This window comes from Camellia sinensis, chromosome 7 (assembly GCF_055761805.1).
Source record: "Camellia sinensis isolate YWXY chromosome 7, ASM5576180v1, whole genome shotgun sequence".
Taxonomy (NCBI): domain Eukaryota; kingdom Viridiplantae; phylum Streptophyta; class Magnoliopsida; order Ericales; family Theaceae; genus Camellia; species Camellia sinensis.
The window spans coordinates 64,543,783-64,564,868 of record NC_138967.1 but is presented as its reverse complement, the minus strand read 5'-3'; the positions used below and the strand labels follow the sequence as shown (position 1 = coordinate 64,564,868).

Below are 21,086 nucleotides of genomic sequence, written 5' to 3'. Positions count from 1 at the left end.
CCATATCTAAATTCTTATATTCATTATTTTTTTGTGGTTTCTCTTTGTTTTGTTTTTTTTTTCAATTTATTTTAGATGGTGTTGTGGGTTTTTATTTTTATTTTTTAAATTTAATTTATCTGTGTTTCTATGTGTTTTTAATTATTATTATTTAGGTAAGTTATTATGCAAGTTAAATATGTGATAAATACGTGAGTTTTATTGATTTAAAGTATGATAGTGGAAGATATTTTCCAATCAAATTTGTCTAGATTGACTTTATAGATTTTTAAAATTTAAAATTGGATATTGAGAGGCAAAAAAAAATATTTTAAATGAATAAATAAAAATCTAATTTATTAATTTTATCTGTTTATATGTCTGATTTTTTTTTTTTTTTTTTGTGTTATAGTATAATATATAAGATATGGAAAGATAGGAGAGAAAAAAAATGCAAGTTTTAAATTTTTTTTTTGTTTTTTGAAAATTGGTGAGAGAGATTATGATGGAGAGATTATGAAATATTTTTGTTATCTTCCCATTATTATTTCTAAAATAATTAAATAAATAAATCAACCAATACGTTTTTTAATCTATTTTATAAATTCAAAAATCAATAATTTTAGAATTAGAGTTTGGAACTCTTACGCTGTGTTTGGTTGAAGGATTTGAGGGGGGATTTAGAAAGGAAAAATGAAAGAGAAAAGTAAGGTGAAATATGAATACAATATACTTATATTTCACCAAGTTTCACACACCTTTCCCTTTTCCTTTCCCTTTCCAAATCCCTCCCAAATCTCCCAACCAAACACAGCATTAGGATGCTTCTCATTAGAAACCCATCCTTATATATATATGTATATATAGATATTTATATTTGTTTTAGATATGTTTTTAATATACAAATTATTTTTTTAGATTTTTTTATAATAATAATTTAACAATCCCATCACTAATCAATATATGAAAAAAGTTGAAAAGGATACTGTGTTGGAATAATTATGAGAGAAGTCAAAAAGATTTATGGGTTGAGAGAAGTCAATAATTGTTGAGGTTATTTATTTTTTTAAAATCAAAAAATTAAAAAATTAGGATTGGAATATTAAAACTTTTACAAAATTTGTGAGTTAGAAACTCAATTTTCCTTATATAATACTAGCCTATCACCCGTGCTATATACGGTATAATTATAAGTATTTATATTTATTTTAGATTTTTTTAATATATAAATTATAGTTTTTAAGATTTTTTATAAAAATAATTTAACAATCTTATCGCTAACCATAGTGTATGAGAGAAGTTGAAAATGATACTGCAGTAACTATACACAGATTGTATCTATAATTATTTGTATGAGGAGATTTTAAATGCTGATCAGGGAATTTTGACCAAATCAATAAATGGAGGCATGTGGAAAGACATTTGGATTGAAAAAAGTTAACAAATACTGATCAGAGGATTTTGCCCAAATTTATAAATGTTGATTTTTTTTTAATAAAAAATTTAGAAAATTTATATTGGGATATTGAAACTCCCATATGCCTTGGGATTAAAAATCATCTTTTGTTTAATATATAGTATAGATATAGACGTGAGTTTCACGCGCTAAGAAAAGAAGAGGCATTATAAGGCCAAGTTTGTATATCCTAAATATGTACACACTTTATTTTTTTATCTTATTTTCATCACATCATCGCTCTACTTTTCTACACATCTTTTCATAAAAAAATAAAAAATACGCTTATTTTTAAGTATTCCCAAACAACCCCTAAATCAGAGCCAACCCACGCCTCTTTTCTTCTTTTTCCCCTCAAACTATAAACAGAGCTCTCTCTCACTCACTCACTCTCTCAACTCTCTTTCCTCTCAAACGGTAAACCGCACCCACACACTCTCTCTCACTGATGCCTTTCTCTCTCGTTGACACCTACCGTCGACCACCGCCAAATCACTCACTCTCTTTCTCTTACTCTCTCGCACAACACTTACAAATACAACCAAAAAAAAAAAAAAAATACTAATCTTAAGATTAATTAGGCAAATTCTTACATGATCAAAAACACAATCCAATTAAAAAAGAAAAACAAAACTCCCCCACAAGTTGTGCAAACCCATAACCCCAATGGCGGCCAAGCCAGTCCTAACATCCCATTTGATTTCCCTCCTTTGTCTGGCCTCAAAATCATGAACCTCTCACTTAACAATTTCAATGACCAAATGGGTGGTTCAGAGATTTGATTTTAACACTTAAAATACCCAAAATTTCATAAACCCACCTCAAGAAAAACATCAAGAAACAAAAATTCAGATAAAAAAAACAAAGCTTTAGTCTTGGCTTTGTCAATTTCATCATCATCAACTATTGTTTTGCCCATGGTTGTATGTATTGCATATGTACAGGAAAAGAGAGAAGTCATAAATGAAGAACAAATGGTTGATCTCTGTACACCCATTCAATAACCTTTCAAGATAGACAAAGTTAGGGTTGGCTAGTTTCGAGATCGAGTCAGGATCATCATGGGTTGTAGTTTGTGTGTGTGTGTGTGTGTGTGTATGTGGAAGAATGTGTGTGAAAAGATGTGGAGTTTGTACCGAAATGGAGGTCTTGTGGGTTTTGACCAATGGAGTTTTAAAGAAAGAGAGTAAAAATGGTGCTTTCAAACCCACTCTTTCCCCACCATTCTTGCTTCTCTCTCTGGCGCGGTGACTTGCGATCTGTAGCAACAGAAAAGGGGGTTGGACTTGCGGTGGCGAGGTTCATGAAAGGGGGTGGGTAGTTCACGATGGTCGGCAAAGGAGTGGCGGCGAGGGTGTGGAGGTCGGTTCTCCTATCACCCTTTCCTTTTCTTTTCTTCATAGATTCAGTTCAGCGAGAGGAGAGAGAGAGAGACCACACCACTTGTTTGAGAGAGAAAGAGAGAGAGAGGACTGTTGGTGTAAACAAAGAGAGCAAAAGAACAAAGAAAAATGTGAAAGATTTGACACAAATATCTGAAAGATTTGATAAAAAATTTTGATAAATTATTTGAGTCCTAACGTAACTTTTAAAAAAAATCTTACAAATTGAGGGTTGGTTTGAGAAGCAGGTTGATTTTTTGATTTTTTGAATTATTTTAGTCTGAGTTAAAAAGTTTAGTTTGAAAATTTTTTTTTGACTTTTTAATTTTTTTTATAAGAGAAGAATGTAATAATTTTGAGTTAGATATAATATTTTATTTATTATCTTTTATGACTATTTTAACCACAAATCATCTACTCAAACATCGACAGTTTATTACCAACCATGAATGCCTACTTTTCTACCACCAATGTTACATCCATATAATTTTTCCTTACACATTTTTTCCAAATATGTTTTTGACGGGTAAAAAAGTCATAATCATTTTCTTTCCGGTTAAAAAAATAAAAAAAAAACAAGAGAAAAAAATTATATAAATAAATCATTTTTATTTCCACACAAAATTCTACGAACCCTCTTATATACACCCATGTGAGATAGTCTATAAATCTATGTAAAAATTGGATAATTATATCTTTACTCTAATTCTATTGCCAACTATCATTATTTTTTTCCATGTATAAATTATTTATGTTGTTCCAATCTTAATTTTCAAATAAAAATTAATTATTTGCTTTTCAATTTTAAACAAAATTCAATTGTTCAAATAATTTTTTTATTCAATATGATATTATTTTTGGACAATTGAAATTGAAATAATATAAACAATGTATATTAAGGTCTCGCTTGAAGATTAAATATTTTAGTCAAAGAATTAAAAAATCACTATAAGTTATCACATCACACTCTCTATTTTTCTGAATATTTTTCTATAAAAAATTAAAAAATTACTAAAATAATATATTCCCAAACGTGGCATAAGATAAAGTTGAGTGTGCTAATAGAATTATCTTTTAGGTTAATGCTCATCAAATGTTAAGAAAATTTAGAGTTTGTGTTTTTTGTTAAATGACATTTTTGCCCTTACCTTGAGTTTTTTTTTTTTTTTTTTTTTTTTTTTTTTGTGGTTGTTGTTGTTGATATGTATGTAATGATAGCCACCAATGAAATCTGCAATAAAGGACTTGGACAAGAAAATGCTGATCACACAAAGGAGTGTTATCTCCAACATCCTTACACACATGGTTGTGAAGAAAAATGGGACAAAGTTTAGAAGTAGTATAGTAGTCTCTCAAAAGAAAGAATTGGGTGAGAAATCAAGGGACAAGCAGGAACCCATTTTTTCATTGAGACTTTCAAACACAATTCTTGCTCAGTCTGCAGTTACAGTGTTTGGATTGGGGTTCATCGATGCCGGGTAATCTCCTAGAAATTACTTCTACTAATTTTTTTTTTCTTGTGTGTGTGTGTGATCTAAATAGGTATAGTAGTGTTTAGACTTAACCAATATCTACTCTCTCTCTCTCTCTCTAACTTGCAAAATCTACACAATTCAATGTGAAGGTATAGTGGAGACTGGTCAAGGATTGGAGTGATTTCAAAGGAGACTGAAGATTTGTTAAAGCTTGTAGCATTTGTTGTAGTCCCTTTGTGCCTCTTTCTCATATTTTCTTTCTCTAAGAAACAAGAGGCTTGAAATTTCGAGCATGATTGTATCATTTTCTAGGCAACCAACACTTTTGCTTAAAAAAAAATAAAAAATTGTGGTGGCTTATTTTTCTATTTTTCCTTGTCCTTGTCCTTTCACTCAGCAAGAGCCATGACATGCCCTATAAAAAAAAACGGGTAATATTTTTGTTAGTTTGCATCAAAATGCAGCCTTTTACCATTAAACAAAAAAATGCAACTTCTGTTCCCTAGTCGAAGATACCTTTGTATTGTTTTGTCTCTTGCTTTTATTAGCAAAATAGAAGAGTTTTATCAAATAATGTGGAAATAGGAACCAATAATTACAGCTGTGATTATTTACACCATGACCTCCTACACTATTGGAAATATCATTTTGACATTTTAAATTATAAAAGCGTACAAATAGATCCCCTAAATTATTGTGAAGTATCACTTTGTCATTTAAATTATAAAAGCGTACAAATAGACTTCCTAAACTATTGGCGTCCCTTTCGTTAGGGGTTTAATTTGTACAATTTTTATAGACTATTGGCGTGTTTCACTTTGACCCCTTTCGTTAGAGGTCTAGTTTGTATGGTTTTTATAGTTTAAGAGATCTATTTGTACGTTTTTATAATTTATGAGACAAAGTGACATTTCACAATAGTTTAGGGGGTCTATTTGTACACTTTCATAGTTTAAGAGGCAAAATGATACATTTCAATAATTTAGAGGGTCTCCATATAAGATTATATTAGAATCACTAGTGAACAAGTTAAGAGGTATATATTAGAATGACAAGTGGGTATTAGTTGGGAAAATTCTATAATACATGTCAAGTATGATTTTTGTAAATTTTAATTAATATTTATTCTAGTATTAATTATGACTTGACTATGACTAATTGTAATGTTAATTATAATTTAATTATAATCATTTCTTGTTTTATTTTAGTTATGCGTGAAGAGGTATTTGATTATGCCTCAATTAGTCTTTGGTTATGACCCTTAGTTATGTTGTGATGTTGGTTATACTACAATAAATAAGAATTTTAAAAATCAAATTTTTGTCCCAAAATATAAAAATTTTGTTGCAAAAAAAATTTAGGGATCAATTTGTTTTGTCACGAGAATAGTCGTTAAAATGTCAATTCAAAAAGTAAAAAAGAAAAAAGAAAAGAACTTTTAGCAATAAAATTTTAAAATTGTCGCTGATAGATGCATTGACCATTTAGGCTCCTCATTATTGACCATTTTAATTATATTGTAATTTCATGTAAAATTTTATAAATATTTCTTCTTTTTTGACTCATTTTGAATGGTGTTGACATTAAACATTACAGTGTAACGATTGTATGTATACTTTGAGACTTGAAATAGAACAATTAAAATAAAAATGTTTGGGACTCCCTTTTTTGGAGGTTCTATGATCCCCAATAAATATTGAGATTTAAAATGTAACCTAGTGTATGTTTTGAGGACCATCAGTGTAATTAATTACCCTTAAAAACAAAATTACAATATATCCCCAATAAACTCCCCGAAGAAGGAGAGAGATACCCCAAATGATTACAATGGTTATACGACCCTCATGTAGGTGGAAAGAGTCGAACTCTTTACCTTTTGGTACAGTTTAAGAGCTCTAGCCAATGGATTTCTGTTAAATACTAATAGAAGGACGAATGTTGCCAAATTTTAAGGAAGATGGGTAGCGGCGGTACATAAAGCACAACAATCACTGTTGTATGGCTAATTGGGTTCACTTCGGACCTTATTTTGATAATTTGAAATGTTCAATTTTTAGAGTATATTGAGTAGAATATATTTAAAAAAATTTAAATTAATCGGATGTCGGCAGCCATTTTATCTAAGTACATTTATATTCAGTTTTATACACAAAATCACATTAACCATTAATTTTTTAAAATACAAATGTAATTAGATAAAGAAGTTATTGATATCTGATCAATTTAATTTTTTTTTACAGATATATTCTATTTAATATACCTAAAAAAGTGAACGATTCAGATTTATAAAATATGACCCATAATGGACCCGATTGGCTGTACAACAATGACCCTGTGCATAAAGCACAACAATCCCCCCACATTCAAATTTAAACATCATGGCTAGTTAAATTCTGTTTTGTTTTCTTTCCAATCTACTAAATTGTATACTTTTATTTTTTTAATTTTTTTTATTCTATATATGAATGTAATGAACTAGCAAATAATTTGTTCTCCGTTTCTCTAAATCAGACTGCGAGCAAGTAGTTTGTTCTAGCCTTAGTTTTTATAAACCAAAGTGTAAGCATAGCAACAAGCTGTAGAGTTACTTTGTTGGCACAATAAATCACACCGATATATACAAACAAAATAAATAATAAAAATACACATCATCAACGACCAAAAATTAACAAATAATTCAAAAGAACAAAAACATAGAAGAACAGACAAGTGGAATTTCCAAAAGGAGATAGTATTGCAGAAAGGGAGAATGAATTCTTACTGTCATTTCCGGAAGCAACTTGTAAGCCAGGGCGAAAACTCGAGATCCTTGACGTGTGTATGTCTTGTAGGTTTTAACATATGACAAAGGTAAATCAATGAGCATATCCTGGACAAAAATATTAGAGATTTTAAAAATTTTACTAAATATCTTACATAGGTGTGAGACTCATATGAACTCACACTGTGTAGGTCCTACACATTTGATAGAAATTTTAGTAGAATTTTTAAAATCTCTAACATTACTCTATTTTGAATCATTTTTGGTGCACCTTGAAAGAAGGGGAGGAGAAATTGCTAGCTTAATGTAGATGGAAAGAAAGATTGACCAAAAAATATACATAATTAAAAAAGGCAAAACCGAGTTGCTTTTTTCTATTGCTTCTCCTCAGATCAGGTATCTTTGCATTGATTGGCAAGAAAAATATATATATATATATATATATATATATGAGAGGGAGTTTTTATGTGAATTTGGGCCGAGCTCAATTATGGTGTAGTAAGGGAACTGAGCTATGGGTCGAGCTAGGTCCAAGTATAGTAAGGGACTGATTTGTGGGCCGAAGTGAATAGGCTTTGCAGCTTGGAGCTTGTCCTTCTTAGCACGGTCAGGGATAGCTGCAAGTAGCTCGGTCAGGGTATTCCAAACTGAGGTAAATAGGCGATGACCAAGCTAAGCACTGCCTGTGGAAGCACCGAGCTGAGCGTGTCAGAGGTGTTAGCTCAGTTGTGCTGTCATTCTACCGTAATAAAACCATTTCACTTGGCTTGCAGTGGTGAGAATGAGTTGAGATTAAGCATTTTCCTTGGGCATAAGACTCTTAGGAGGACTCTGCTAAGGAGAGTAGAGTCCTACCAGGATTGTGCAAACCATCTCACTTTGTTGGCAGTGAGTAGGGTGTGTGATTCTTAGGAGAACTCATGTAAGGAGAGTTGGAGTCCTACTTGGATGGTGGTAAGCAGAATCTATAAAAGCTCATAGCCAGACCAATGGAGAGGTATCACAACTTTGATTCTCGAATATACAGAGCTTTTGTCTATTTGTCTATTTTGCTGATTTAGGTATCGGAGAGGTATCCGGCACACACCTGCCGGCTAGCTCTCGTTTGTGTTTTCAAGGAGTAAAGTGACGATGTTTGGAGGAGTGCAAACTTGATCAACAGGATTATATGAGAAAATTATTTCGTGCTCGTACAATTGGCACTATCTGTGGGAAGATCGCAAAGAACAAAACCTCTTGATCAAGTTTTTCTCTCTAGTTGAAGGCAATGGCGCACAATGAAGACTTGCAGCAATCTGCTGTGGATGGGCAAACCCCAGAGGGGTGTGGGAGGCGCGAAGGTTTACCTTTTATCTCACCCATGGCTGATTTAGAACCCCCGCGATGGAACTCCCGAGGGATGCGAGGGAGAGACGGGGCACTAGCCCCCGTCGCTCTCAAAGTCCTGAAAGACAGAGGCGGAGGCTGGATCCTCAAGTTCTGGAGGATCGTGTGAGGGAGAAAGACGAGTTAATTAGGAGGATGGCGGCAGACATGGAGACAATGAAGCACCAGATAAAAGGAAAAGGGGTGGCGATTGGAGAGGGGCTGTAAGGACCCACATTTACGTCTTAGTCATGTTCATGAGCATCTGTATGATTATGACTTGTTAAGCTTGCATTTGTATGTTTGTGACTTGTTTTGCTTAAGTATGTAAGGTCCATGCCCTGTTTTGATGCCTTTGTGAAGTGTCTAAGTGTTGCTCGCATGATTTGCTCCTTCCTTGATGTGAAGCCTAGGTCACGCCTTGCCTAAGTTATGTTAGCCGATGTTATGCCAAGCCTAGGTTATGCTAAGCCTAGATCATTCCAAGCCGAGGTCATCTTCAGTTTAGAAGTATCTTGGAATCCCTTCGTTTGACCTCCACCTTTGCTTTGACATATTGGCCGAGATGTCATTACCTAGGCCGAGGTGTGAATCGCCAAGGCCGAGATGTGTATTATCTAGGCCGAGATGTTACCTTTGCACCTGAGTGATCTTGTCCTGGAGTGGTATGACCTAGACCGAGGTGTGGCACATCTAGGCCAAGGTGTGGCACAGCTTAGTCAAGTGTTGTCCTTCCTAGCCGAGGTCATTGTCACCTTAGTTGCCGAAGTTTTGTTGTTAGTCGATGTCATCACTTGCCGGAGTGCCTTACCAAGTAGCTTGTTAGATACGCTTTGTCAGAGTTTTGTCTTGTCAATCTATCACCTTTTCGGAGAGAACTAACCAGCCGTTGCCACGTTTCCGGGCTGAGAGTTAAGTCAGCCGATAGAGAGAGGAAACCTATCATTTGTTGTATATTGTTTTGGAGAGTAGAGAGAGAAGCTCTAGAAGAGGGAGAAGAGTTCTTGAGGGAGAGTGGGTTTCCAAGCTTGATTTCCTAGAGATCGAACCGTTAGATCCGCGTTCTAAGGTTAGATTCTTGATCTGCTCATGATGTTCTTTATGTTTATGTTATTGCATTGCATGATTGAAAATGATTTGTAAGCCATGCATTGCTTTGAAGCTCGGTTTTAGAAAGAGAAAATGACATTCATGTGTTCTTCATGAAAAGTCATGTTTTGATCCGAAAGCTCATGCCAAGATTCATGTTTTTGTGTTTGTTTTCACATGATTTTCAAGTATGGGTACCCAGGTCCATGTTTTCGAACTCATAGCATGAAATCCCAGATTTTGTAAATAAAGAAGTTATGATTTTGGCATTCGTGTTCTTCATGATGTTCATGTTCATGTTCTTCATGTTCTTCAAAGGGAAACCCAGGTTTTCCCGACCTTGCATTTGAATGAGGCCGTCGGGACCACACCTCGGCAAGGAGGTGTAGGACCTCGGCTTAGACCTGGTTGGTACCCAGCATGTCTCCCTGACATGTAAAACAGTGTTTTGATTTTTAACATGTCTTCCCGAGATCATTTGCATGCTTGTAAGACTTGTTTTGAGATGTATGTTCAGTATGCTTTGCCATGTGTTTGTAGGACTTGGACCTTTGCCTTGACCCCGACGTCCCAAGAAGTAGTGTGAGTGGTATTTTTAATAAAGTTATGTTCTTAAGGTTTTGATAAGCTTTGCCTTGTTTTGATAAAAGTATTTGTTAAGCATGAATGACATCCCTATTTTATGTATCAAGTATAAGCTTTGTTTTGAAGGACAAGTTATCAAGTATAAGCTTTGTTTTGAAGGACAAGTTATCAAGTAAGCTTTGCTTTGGGTGACATTCTTGGAACCGTCCTTTCGTGTTAGGGGACGTAAAGCCTAAGTAACACCGTCCTTTCGTGTTAGGGGACGTTAAGCCTATGTAACATAGTCCTTCCGTGCTAGGGGACTTTAGGCCTATGTAGCATAGTCCTTCCGTGCTAGGGGACTTTAAGCCTAGGTAGCACTGTCCTTTTGTGCTAGGGGACGTTAAGCCTAAGTAGCACCCTTGTTAAGATATCGGCCACCGACGGACTATGAACGGGTGTGCTCGATGCCGAGGTTATGCTTTTGTTTTGCCCGGAATGTCATCACCCCATGTTTTAAGCCGACGTATGTTAAGTATTCCAAGCAAGTTTTGAAAGATCAAGTTTGATGAATAAGGTTTATCTCATGTTTTGTACAAGCTATGTTAAGTATGGTTTTGACAAAGATATATTATGTATTGTTTTGAAAGACCTCGGGAATCATTCATGTAACCCCTTTATTACTTGTACCATTCACTGAGTACCCAAGCTCACCCTCCCTATGTATATGTAGGTAACAAGCAAGAAGTCGGCTACGCCAAGATGTGTGTTTTGCAAGATGTTTTGGATGCATGTTATGTCGGCAATCCGAAAGATTATATTTCTTAACTTGTATTTCATGTATTTTGTTTATGTCGGCTTGTGAAAGCCCTTTGTAAGATGTAATATGTATTTTTGTACTTGGCTTTAATTGTGTTCAAGTTGTAAAGCTCTGTAAAGATGTATGCCATTCCATTTGACTTATGCACTGCTCTTATGGACCACTTGTATTATGATTTATTGCTTCCGCATTTGTGAGCCCGTATATTATACTCTGATTGTGTGTGAATTTTGGAAGTTGGCCTTCGGTAATTACGGATTACTGGCCATCGCGGTACCAAACTACTAGGGGCGGTTTGGGGTCGTGACAGGGGCGCAAAGGCAACACGCCCCCTCGCCACTCAGAAGATCGTGGCAAACATACCACACAATCGCAAGCAGAAAATAGGAGCCTTAGAACAGGCGATACTCAGTCAAGGACTTCCAGGATTCGTCACTCCAGGTCTGAGAGAACAAGGTCTGAAAGGTCATATATAGAGGGAAGCAACTATCGCCCCTCGCACACGCACCAGACAACATCTAGGCACACAGAGTTGCCTAGATCAGCGAACTTATGGATAGTACTTGAGGAAAGGGCCCGATGGAAAGAGGACACCAGGGCTCGCGACCCACGCAGAGTTTCAGCCCTACAGCGGTTGGCCCCTAGGACACATGGGAGTGTCGAGGTATGGATGCCAATGTCGCGCCTTGCTTACGAACCAGCAGACAAGGTATTAGCAAGGTTATAGATGTAGACATCCCCGAACGTCCCGGAAAAATCCCGTTTTGTCCATTAGGCTTACTACAGTTCGGACTCAATGTCACGGTTCTTAATCTGATCTCGCAAAGTGCAATACGAGATTGATAAATCACCAAAGAGTCCAAATCCGACAAATCATTTTGAAAAACTAATTTTTAGAAAGAAGTGCCAAACATGGACTGTTTTGCCAGATACAGAGTTGCCACCTAAATATTTTATTTTGGGGAAATTTAGGAAACCCTGACTCGTGCCTAAGGCCACGTGTCCATCATCATCAAAGTTGCCTCGGCTCGGGAACTTGGGTACGATTGGGGAAGGTCATGTGACGAGCACCCTCGCTCACCCAATCAAAGATCGGCCACTACTAAACATGATATCTTATTTTTGAAAACATATGTGCTCTTATTCCGGTTTATTAGCCTAGAATTGCTACGTGATGCGCATAACATACAAGTATAGACTGGATCGTCTAAGTTGGAACAAAACATCTCGTGTTTGTTTTTGAAAGTGGTTTGCTACTCGTAAGTAGGCTAAAATGCGGATTTTGCCACCCTCAAGTGGGCTTAGAAAACATGGTGATTTGTCACTCTCAAGTGAGCTTTAAAACTCGTAATCGATGAATTGTTCCAATTTAAATAATCCAACCTTCACCCACAGGCATTCAGACAGGTATATCACATAAGCAGTTAGCCTCATGGCAAGCATGCTATCATGGCAGTCACTCACACACATGCAAAGATACTAAAGCACAAATACTCACTGAGTACTCTAAGCTAAAATAAAAACTAGTTAGTAATCAATGCATGATCCTAGTTCATGTTAAGATGGCTAATGCAACATATGCAAAATGCAACTAAGATAGGCTCGGCTATTCTAAGATGGCATATGAGATGCTACAGATAACATGTATTCAACTCGGAATTGAAATACAATGCAGTTAGTATGATGCGCCGAGCTCGGTGCATGCAAACAGATGAATGGATGCAAATATGCGAGCATAAGGATGCTAATTGAAACATGTCCTAAGACTAACCATCATAAGCTGGTAAATAAAAGGGAGAAAGACGTGGGGTTGGAGGACATGCATCACATACACGCACACTTATTACAAAATTCGCCCTCTCGACGGAGGGTCCGAATAAATAATACAACACCGACTAGCTAATCTAAGCTAATCTAATTAAGCTAGTTATTACACAACCACAATGAATAATAAATTACAGCTAATTATTACACAACTCTTAATTAATTAACAAACTAACTAAGTAAGCAATTAAACTAGCATGCAAACTACATGAATGTGGACTGCCTCAGTTCTGCCTTGAATGATAAAGGATGCATGCATGCTCGAGTCGCCTTGTCGGGAAATCCATCGCGATGCCCCGGCTTGCCTTCGTTTGCAATTGATTTCAGAAATTTGCACAAAGCTCCAGAAGGCTGAAACTCCACCCTGGGAATCTGTGGGAAGGCTGCCGACCAACTATTGGCCTTGGAGGCCACCTGCCGACCACCTTTTGTGGGAGAAACCAAAAGGGGTGGTCGACCTGCCAGAAAAGCTGGTCAGCCGACCAGTTTCTGCCTCTGGTTTCTGGTTTTCTGCAACAAGCATCAAGAGAGAGGCATGGCAATGTATTTCAATATATGTGTGCACGACCACTCTCCCCATCATTGTACAAGCTCAAGGGAGTTTAGGTCTCGATCCTCGGGCCACCAATCACGCATCTCGATGCATGATGGCCGAGGAACCGAATTGCACAACTTAAATATAGAATGAATGCACATATGAACACATAAATGCCTAAACTCCATCATGTGTAGTCAAGAGTGTCGGCGACCAGGAATCGAGGCACGTTTTATCACTTCAAGTATGAAACGTCCCTCATTTCCCGTGTTTGGGCTAACTCCTATCCCAAACACAATGCAACAAACATGGCATGCACCGATGCAACTCTAGCAGGAAATCCTAATGCAGTACCACTTAGCCATGCAAACATGCAAATGGTGAACATGCAAACATGCACCTAGCATACACAATGCTAAAACTACATGGCATGCATAATGCTCATGACACTAGCATACACAATGAGATGAACAAGGCACGCACAATGTAGTGATCAATCATGCGACAACATGGCACTCAATGCTATGAACTACAATGGCATACTCGATGCAAAATGGACTTAAACCAAAATGGATGGGCCTCCGTCACACCCAAATCAGTGGCCATAGATGATGAAAACAAAGCTCCAAAACTCATGCTAGCACACACAATACAATGGCCCCGAGCCTAAGGCACAAAAACACAACTTTGCACATGCATTGAAAGGACTAAACATGGAGTACAATGGCATATATTCCAGCTCTGAAATGGCATATAACATGACTCCAAAATGACTCCGAATCATGCAAACAACTCACACAACGCATGTTGAATGGCTCAAGCATTGAAACTAGTGAAGTGCATTATACTATAGGCATGCAAAGCGATACTCAAATGATGAAACCAACCCCAAACAGACCCTATGCAGGCCCAAAACAGTAGCAAAATGGGTTGGGATGATGGCTTGAAAGGCACAAAAGTGAAGCTCATGCAACGGCTCGCAAATAGGGCATAAATGCACAACTGTAAAGAGCACTTAAAGCATGGAAAATATGGAAGTGTATCACCCCTATAAGCTCTGAAATATCTTGCCCAATGATGCCAAAACATGTAAATAGCTCAAGTTAAGCATACAAGGGACCTCCAAATTCAAAGCTAGTCAATGCTATTACACAACAAATATGCATGGCTAGCATTTTTCAACCAAGAGGCCTCAAGAAAGAGCTAAGACAGCCCAAAATATAAACAAAATCAGTTTGAAGTATGGCCAAAATATGCTAGAATAGAGGGCCAAAACAACATGCATTGTGAGCTAGTGAACATGAGTCACACTACAAGCATATGAAACATGTGAAGGACTACCAAACCAAGCAGAAAAAGAGTCATGGCATGCCAAATGATGGCCAAAAACCCACTGAAACAAGACCAATACATGCAATAATGACATGCTCATTTGATAAGCCATGAAAGGGATTACTCTACACATGCAAGAAGCAAGCCAAAGGGGACCAAACCAGCCATGGTCAGAGCCTAGGCAGGTCCTAGAAGTCACCAAAAAGTGCCTGAACTAGGCCTCCAAATGGTATAAACATATGCTCCTTTGGTAGGCCAAAAGTGCTAGTAAACAAGACAACAAGAGAGAGGGTCACCCCTCTCTGATTTAGGCCCTCAAAGCCACATTCTCACCACTGAAAATCCACTGGATTTCAGTGGTAGGAAGGCCAAGTAAAGACTAGCTCAAATGCCTTATGGCATGGCACAAAACAAGGCTAAATAGAGCATGCAAGAGGGTAGATGACCCTCAACACCGAAAGAGCCTTAAACAAATATGGAAAACACTTATATATGAAGTTTTTTTCAGTTGACAACAAATCTCAAATAATCATGCAAATGAAGCTAGGAGAAGGATCAAAATAATGCTTAAAAAGAGGGAAAATGAGTTACCCTTGAAGCTTAGCAAAACCAGCAACTTTTTTGACCAAAACCCAACTTTTGAGACCTCTCAAAACCCTCCAGCAACTCAGTAACAATGGTGGAGGTGTATGGTTATGAGGTGGTGTGCAATAGGCCAAGAACAAAGCACTTTCTAAGCCTAAAGTATAGAGATAAAGAGAGAGATATAAGCTTTGCCTTAGAGTAATTTTTTTCAACCTGGTATAAGGAGAGGGAGGGCCTCTCTTATAGAGTTTCAAAGCCAAAGCTTCTCCAAGAAGCTAAAAACTTGGTTGCAAATCCTCCATACACGTGTATGGAGGATCCAGTCTGTGCCTTCCAGCTGGCACAACTGGCATGCACTCAGACAGACAAAACATGAGGAAGCTGGCCGACCAGAAGAGGTGGTCGGCCGACCACTTTCCTTGGTCAGCCGACCAGGGCAAGTGGTCTCCCACAAAACAAGGTGGTCGACAGGCACAATAAATGGTCTCCACACTGAAAGCAAGTCAGTGGTATGGTGGGAAACCAGTAAATGTGGCCCAAAGACCAAGAAAACTAGCTTCCCGACAAAAAAATCGGCTGGCGAGGAGAAAGTGGTCTCCAAGGAGAAAAGGTGATCTCCCACCCTTGTACCACCTCCCAAGCAAGGAAAACAAGGTTCATGCTAAAAATAAATCAACACGGATGCAAAACGAGAGTTCGGGGGGCAAAGCGCGCGGCCGGGTGCCCCGAAAACTGGCTGTTGGGGACCAAAAGTGGCGTACGGCCACAAAAGTGGTCTCCCGGACCACAGTGTCCCTCTAGACAGAGGAAACAAGGTGTGTTCCAAAAACAGTGCCAAGCGGAGAATGATAAGCAGTCCCGAGCCAAGGCGCGCGGCCGACGACTCTGAAAACCGAAAACTAGTCTCCAAACGGGAACAGTGGCCTACGACCACTGAGAGATGGTTTACAAGACCTCTCCCTCCCTCCGGGAAGAGAAAACAAGACTTAATCCGCAGACCGAGTCAAAGTACAAAAGGGTCCCGAGGTCCGGAGGTGAGGCTCTCAGCCAAGAACTCCGAAACCTTGAAACGAGCACAACATGCGCAATCACCGAGCGCTCAATCGATGACGTCTGAGTCTTAAGGTCGGTCAAAAATGGGGTGTCTATAGTTGTCCCTCTTTGACCGAACTTGAAAGTCATAAGTGACGGGAGTGAATGTCAAAGCCTAGAGACGACCCATTTTTGACAAGGCCGAAGACTTTGACAAACAGGCGAGATAATCAAAGAGAAGTGCCTGCAGGCAGGGGCAAAATGCAAAGGGTATGCACAAAGCCGAGTATAACTTATGATCATTCAAAGAAAACTGTAATGAAGAAAATATACACAATAAATGCAACAATTTTAAGCAAGAATGCAAATCAAATTACATTTCATGCAGTAAGAATGTAAGAGAATTATACAATTCTCGCTACGTCTCACACGGAGAATACAATACCGTCCGGTTCATCTGGTCGCACCAGCTTCAAATGAACCGTACATACAATATCGTTTGGTCGCACCAGCCTTGAATGAACTGTACATACAATATCGTGCCTGTAAAAGAGAGAAACTTAACAGGTATAATATAGTTGGCAACACATGTTCAACGTTATATCGAACGCGGATACATACGACGCTGATGGAAAAGTGCATATCAATGCAAGCGAAACGTGCGTGATGACACAAGTTAAGTGTGGATGCGTGGTCATACTAGTGAAACGTGTACAACGATGCAAATAGTGTGTATAATAATGCAGGACAAGTGCTTCAAAGCATGTTTGAAACAAAAGGCTGAGTAAAGAAGTGCAAGCCTCGAAGAGAGCAACTCAAACGCGACCTCCGATTTACTTTTCGGAGGGGTCGCAATGTACTCAAAAAGGATACACCTTGCTCTTGGCGAGTAACAGCGAGCCACGCATCGAAGACTTGATTTGAAGTTCCCGCGGAGGCGTTTCGCGCCAAGAGTGCACTTTTCTTGTACTTTCTTGAGAGCCGGGGACTCCAATCATCACCAAAATTCACAGGGAGAACAAAGGGACCTGGGAGACCACCCAGGAGGGCCACCGACCAGTTTTTGCTCACAGGGTGGTCGACCAGCCAAAAAACCTGGTCGGCCGACCAGTTTACTAAACTTGGGGTAGTTTTGTCCTTTTATGCTCAGTTCTTTAAATACACACATCCAAAACACTTTTCCTCAAACACCTACTGCTGAAATCATCCCCCCTTCCTTCCTAGACCATTTTCTCCCTCAGATCTGCGCTTTATACGCGTTTTCCAACACCCCATGCGAAGTTATTTTGCGAAAACTTTCAGTTCTCTTCATTTTGAACTGATTAAAACTTGATTTCGGAGCTTCTTTCTCCATTTTCACCACTTGAGGTATGTTTGTCTCGAAGTTTGGCACATTTTCTCGGGAGTTGACTTTTGTTGACTTTTTCCTTTCCCGAGAGTTGACTTTTGTTGACTTTTTGCGATTTTGGCTCATTTTGCTCATTTTTGCTCATTTCTTTGGATGGCGGATCATTTCCATCACGGGGGAGGTTCTCCACATGCCGGGGGTGAGCCAGACATCATGTCACTGCCTCCAAGGATTCGGCCTTTTGATCCTGAGAGGTATGACCCTCCAGAGCATGTCCTACCTCCTACTACTTTCTATCATTTTACTGACTTTGAGCGACGAGCACCCGCGGACCTACTGCTACGGGAGCCAGTGTCTCATTTATCCTACCAAGCGCGAGAGGTACGTACCTTACTTCCACGTTCCTTGTAATGTATTCTGCATTTCTTGCACATTTCATGCTTTCGCTATGTATTTTATCTGTTTGTTCTGAACACCTTCACATACCGCCCGGTCTATTTGGCACACAACTCATATATAGAAATACTCTGGTCATTTTAGCACGTGGCTAACAACACAGTATTCGGTCCATTCAGCACGTAGCTCACAACATAACACTTTGTTAATTTGGGACGCAGCTTACTCTGAACACGTGGCTCATTCTGACCACACAGTTTGTCTCAGGCACACAGCACATTCTAGGGCACACAGCTCATTCTCGGGCACACAGCTCATTCTTTGGGCACGCAGCCCATTTTCAGGCACACAGCACATTCTTTGGGCACGCAGCTCATTTTCGGGTACGCAGCTCATTTTTTCGGGCACACAGCTCATTTTTAGGGCGCACAACTCGTTCTTTGGGCACACAGCTCGTTCTTTGGGTGGGCAACTCATTCTTTAGGCACACAGCTCATTTTCAAGCACACAGCACATTCTTCGGGCACGTAGCTCATTTTCGGGCACACAGCTCATTTTTCGGGCGCACAGCTCGTTCTTCGGGCACACAGCTCGTTCTTTGGGCACGTAACTCATTCTTTGGACACGCAGCTCATTTTCAGGCACACAACACATTCTTCGGGCACGCAGCTCATTTTCGGGCACGCAGCTCATTTTTCGGGCACACAGCTCATTCTTCTGGCACACAGCTCATACTGAACACGCAGTCCATAACACATTGTCTGATTTGGTTTGCACACAGCTCATACTAAACACGCAGTCCATAACACAGTATCTGATTTGATTTGCACACAGCTTATACTGAACACGCAGTCCATAACACAATGTCTGATTTGATTTGCACACAGCTCATTCTGAACACGCAGTCTATATGTTTACTTTATTTCTAAACACACAGTTCATCTACTTCATTTGTACGCAGCTCATACATTTCATTTTAAACTGAATACATCCGTTCATTCTAAATGCAGGTATCTTCCTGTTCCACACGGGGTGGTGCAGAGGCTGCTCAGGCGAAGAGGATGAAGAGAGCCTCTCGACCTTGAGCCCGAGAGCACTGATACAGATGTTCCTACTTTATTTTCCTTTTCTACTAGTAGTTGTAGCACATTGTACAGTGTTAGGCAGTTTCATTTTCTTTAAAACTTTGTACCCTTGTTGTAAAATATTGTAACAAAAGGATCATGATGGAATGAAACAACTTTTTGTTCAAAAAGTGTTGTATTTTGTTTTCTTAGCATCGCATTGCATCATTTTGTACAAAAATGAGATTGAATGAAAATCGAGCATTGTACATTGCCAAGTCAGGTAGTGAACCGACGCAACAAACTAAACAACTTAACTTACTAAGAAACAACAAAACCTTAGCAAGTTTACAACTCCATAAACAAATCCTGACAATGTTGATTAAACAAAGAGTAGCAACTCGATGTACAAAACTTGACAACTCAATAAGCAAACTTAGCAACCCGATAAACAAACTTAATAACAACTCGATAAATAGAGAACAACAACTCGATAAGCAAATGCATTTTGGACAAACCGGGCAACGGAATGCATCCGAAATAGAGGTAAACTCGAACCTTCAACACTCCCAACACATGGAAAGGCTAGGAGCTCTCTTCTAGAGACCAGGAAAAGACCAAAAACTAGCTTTCCTCCATGTCTGACCACTAAAAGTGGCTGGCCGACCAGTTTCTTGTCTTGGAGACCAGTTGTGTGGTCGGCCAACCAGAAAAACTGGCTGGCCGACCAGAAAAAGTAGTTGGCCGACCAGTTGGCTTGGCAACCTCCAGATTTTTGACACGTGTCTTCCGAACAGTGCCTTATCCTCCATAAAGGTTCTAGCATCGTGGTTCTCTCATTCCATCTCAGTTTTACATCAAAATGGAGGCATTTCTCATCCAAAAGCTTACAGCTTGGATTGCTACCTTGGACGGCTCGGAAAAGTTGAACTTCCGGGGCTTCGGCATAAACGCATTATGCACGTTGAGTCGTACTCCGCTGCATCTTCCAGTTCTCCATGTCGCAGCAAGGTTTTGGAATCCAGTAACACACGTCTTTAGCTTTGGCGGGCAAGAGGTGTGTCCTACCTTCGAAGATTTCCAAGCTTTGATGGAATTCGAACGTAACGAAGAAATCTTGCCCTAACTTTGCTTCGGCCACGCTCAAGCCCTAGGACGAATGTGTGGGCTCACTTTGCACGACGCTCGATCTCTGATCTGCGATGGAGAATTGGACATCCTCAGCCTGATTCATAGCTTTTCTGATGCTGGTGACTGCGGTGATCACTACTGGCAAGGTTTTCGGCGTTATGCCCTTTGTTTGTGCATGTTATCTCACTTTTTGCTTGCCCCTGGCTTCAGCGAGTCTAGCATTCGTCTGATCGAAGTTGCCCAAGGCTTAAAAAAGGGCAAGAGCTGCATTGCCATGACATTGGCCAAGACGTTGATGGGCTTGGATGCTTTCCATCGCCCAGAAATGACCAGATTTGCGGGGAGTCCACTACTGCTGCAGGTAATGTTCCCACCCTTCCTTACATATATATTGCTCACATCACTCGGCCCTCGAGTTCGGTTTATCTCACAAAATCCTTTCTCACTTTTCTCTCAACATACACCTCTCTATTCTTTAATCTCTCATTTTTCATCCCTTCCCAGGTGTGGTTGATGGACAAATTGCAGGTTGTGGACTCTTGCCCAGCATACTCAGCTCGTGGCTACTTCTTCCGACGACGTCTAGTCGATGCCCTTGATGAGGGATGGTGGTTCGACTGGATGTGCAATTTGTCCGCAGACCGCATTGCTTGGCGGTGCCCTTGGCTCAATCTACCAGCAATGGGCTACAGCATGTCCCGGCAGCCTGGGATTCAGTTGATTGGCCTGACACACTGCATGTTCTACTTTCCTTTCCGGTTCCGGCGTTAGTTCGGCCATGATTAGATTTGCCCAGCAGAGGGGATAGAGTACCCAACTACATTTCCTATCCGAGACGCACAACTAGCTCGGTATGCCACGGCATGGAGGACGAGAGAACTTCTGGCCCTCGCTCCCACTTTCAGTTGCACTTTATCTGATGAGTGCATAGATTGGCTCAATGAAGAG

The 21,086-nt window shown here is 39.2% G+C and overlaps 1 long non-coding RNA gene across 2 annotated transcripts; it reads left to right on the top strand.

Moving 5' to 3' along the window:
- The first annotated feature begins 4,027 nt into the window (after nucleotides 1–4,027).
- On the top strand, nucleotides 4,028–10,789 carry LOC114282656 (uncharacterized). 2 transcript variants are annotated; one of them, XR_014335413.1, is made up of 3 exons: nucleotides 4,032–4,295; nucleotides 4,442–10,191; nucleotides 10,225–10,789. It is a non-coding gene; the product is annotated as an uncharacterized LOC114282656 (long non-coding RNA). The 2 variants fall into 2 exon arrangements; XR_014335414.1 differs by lacking the exon at nucleotides 10,225–10,789 and having other exon boundaries at nucleotides 4,028–4,295; nucleotides 4,442–4,660.
- The last annotated feature ends 10,297 nt before the right edge of the window (nucleotides 10,790–21,086 follow it).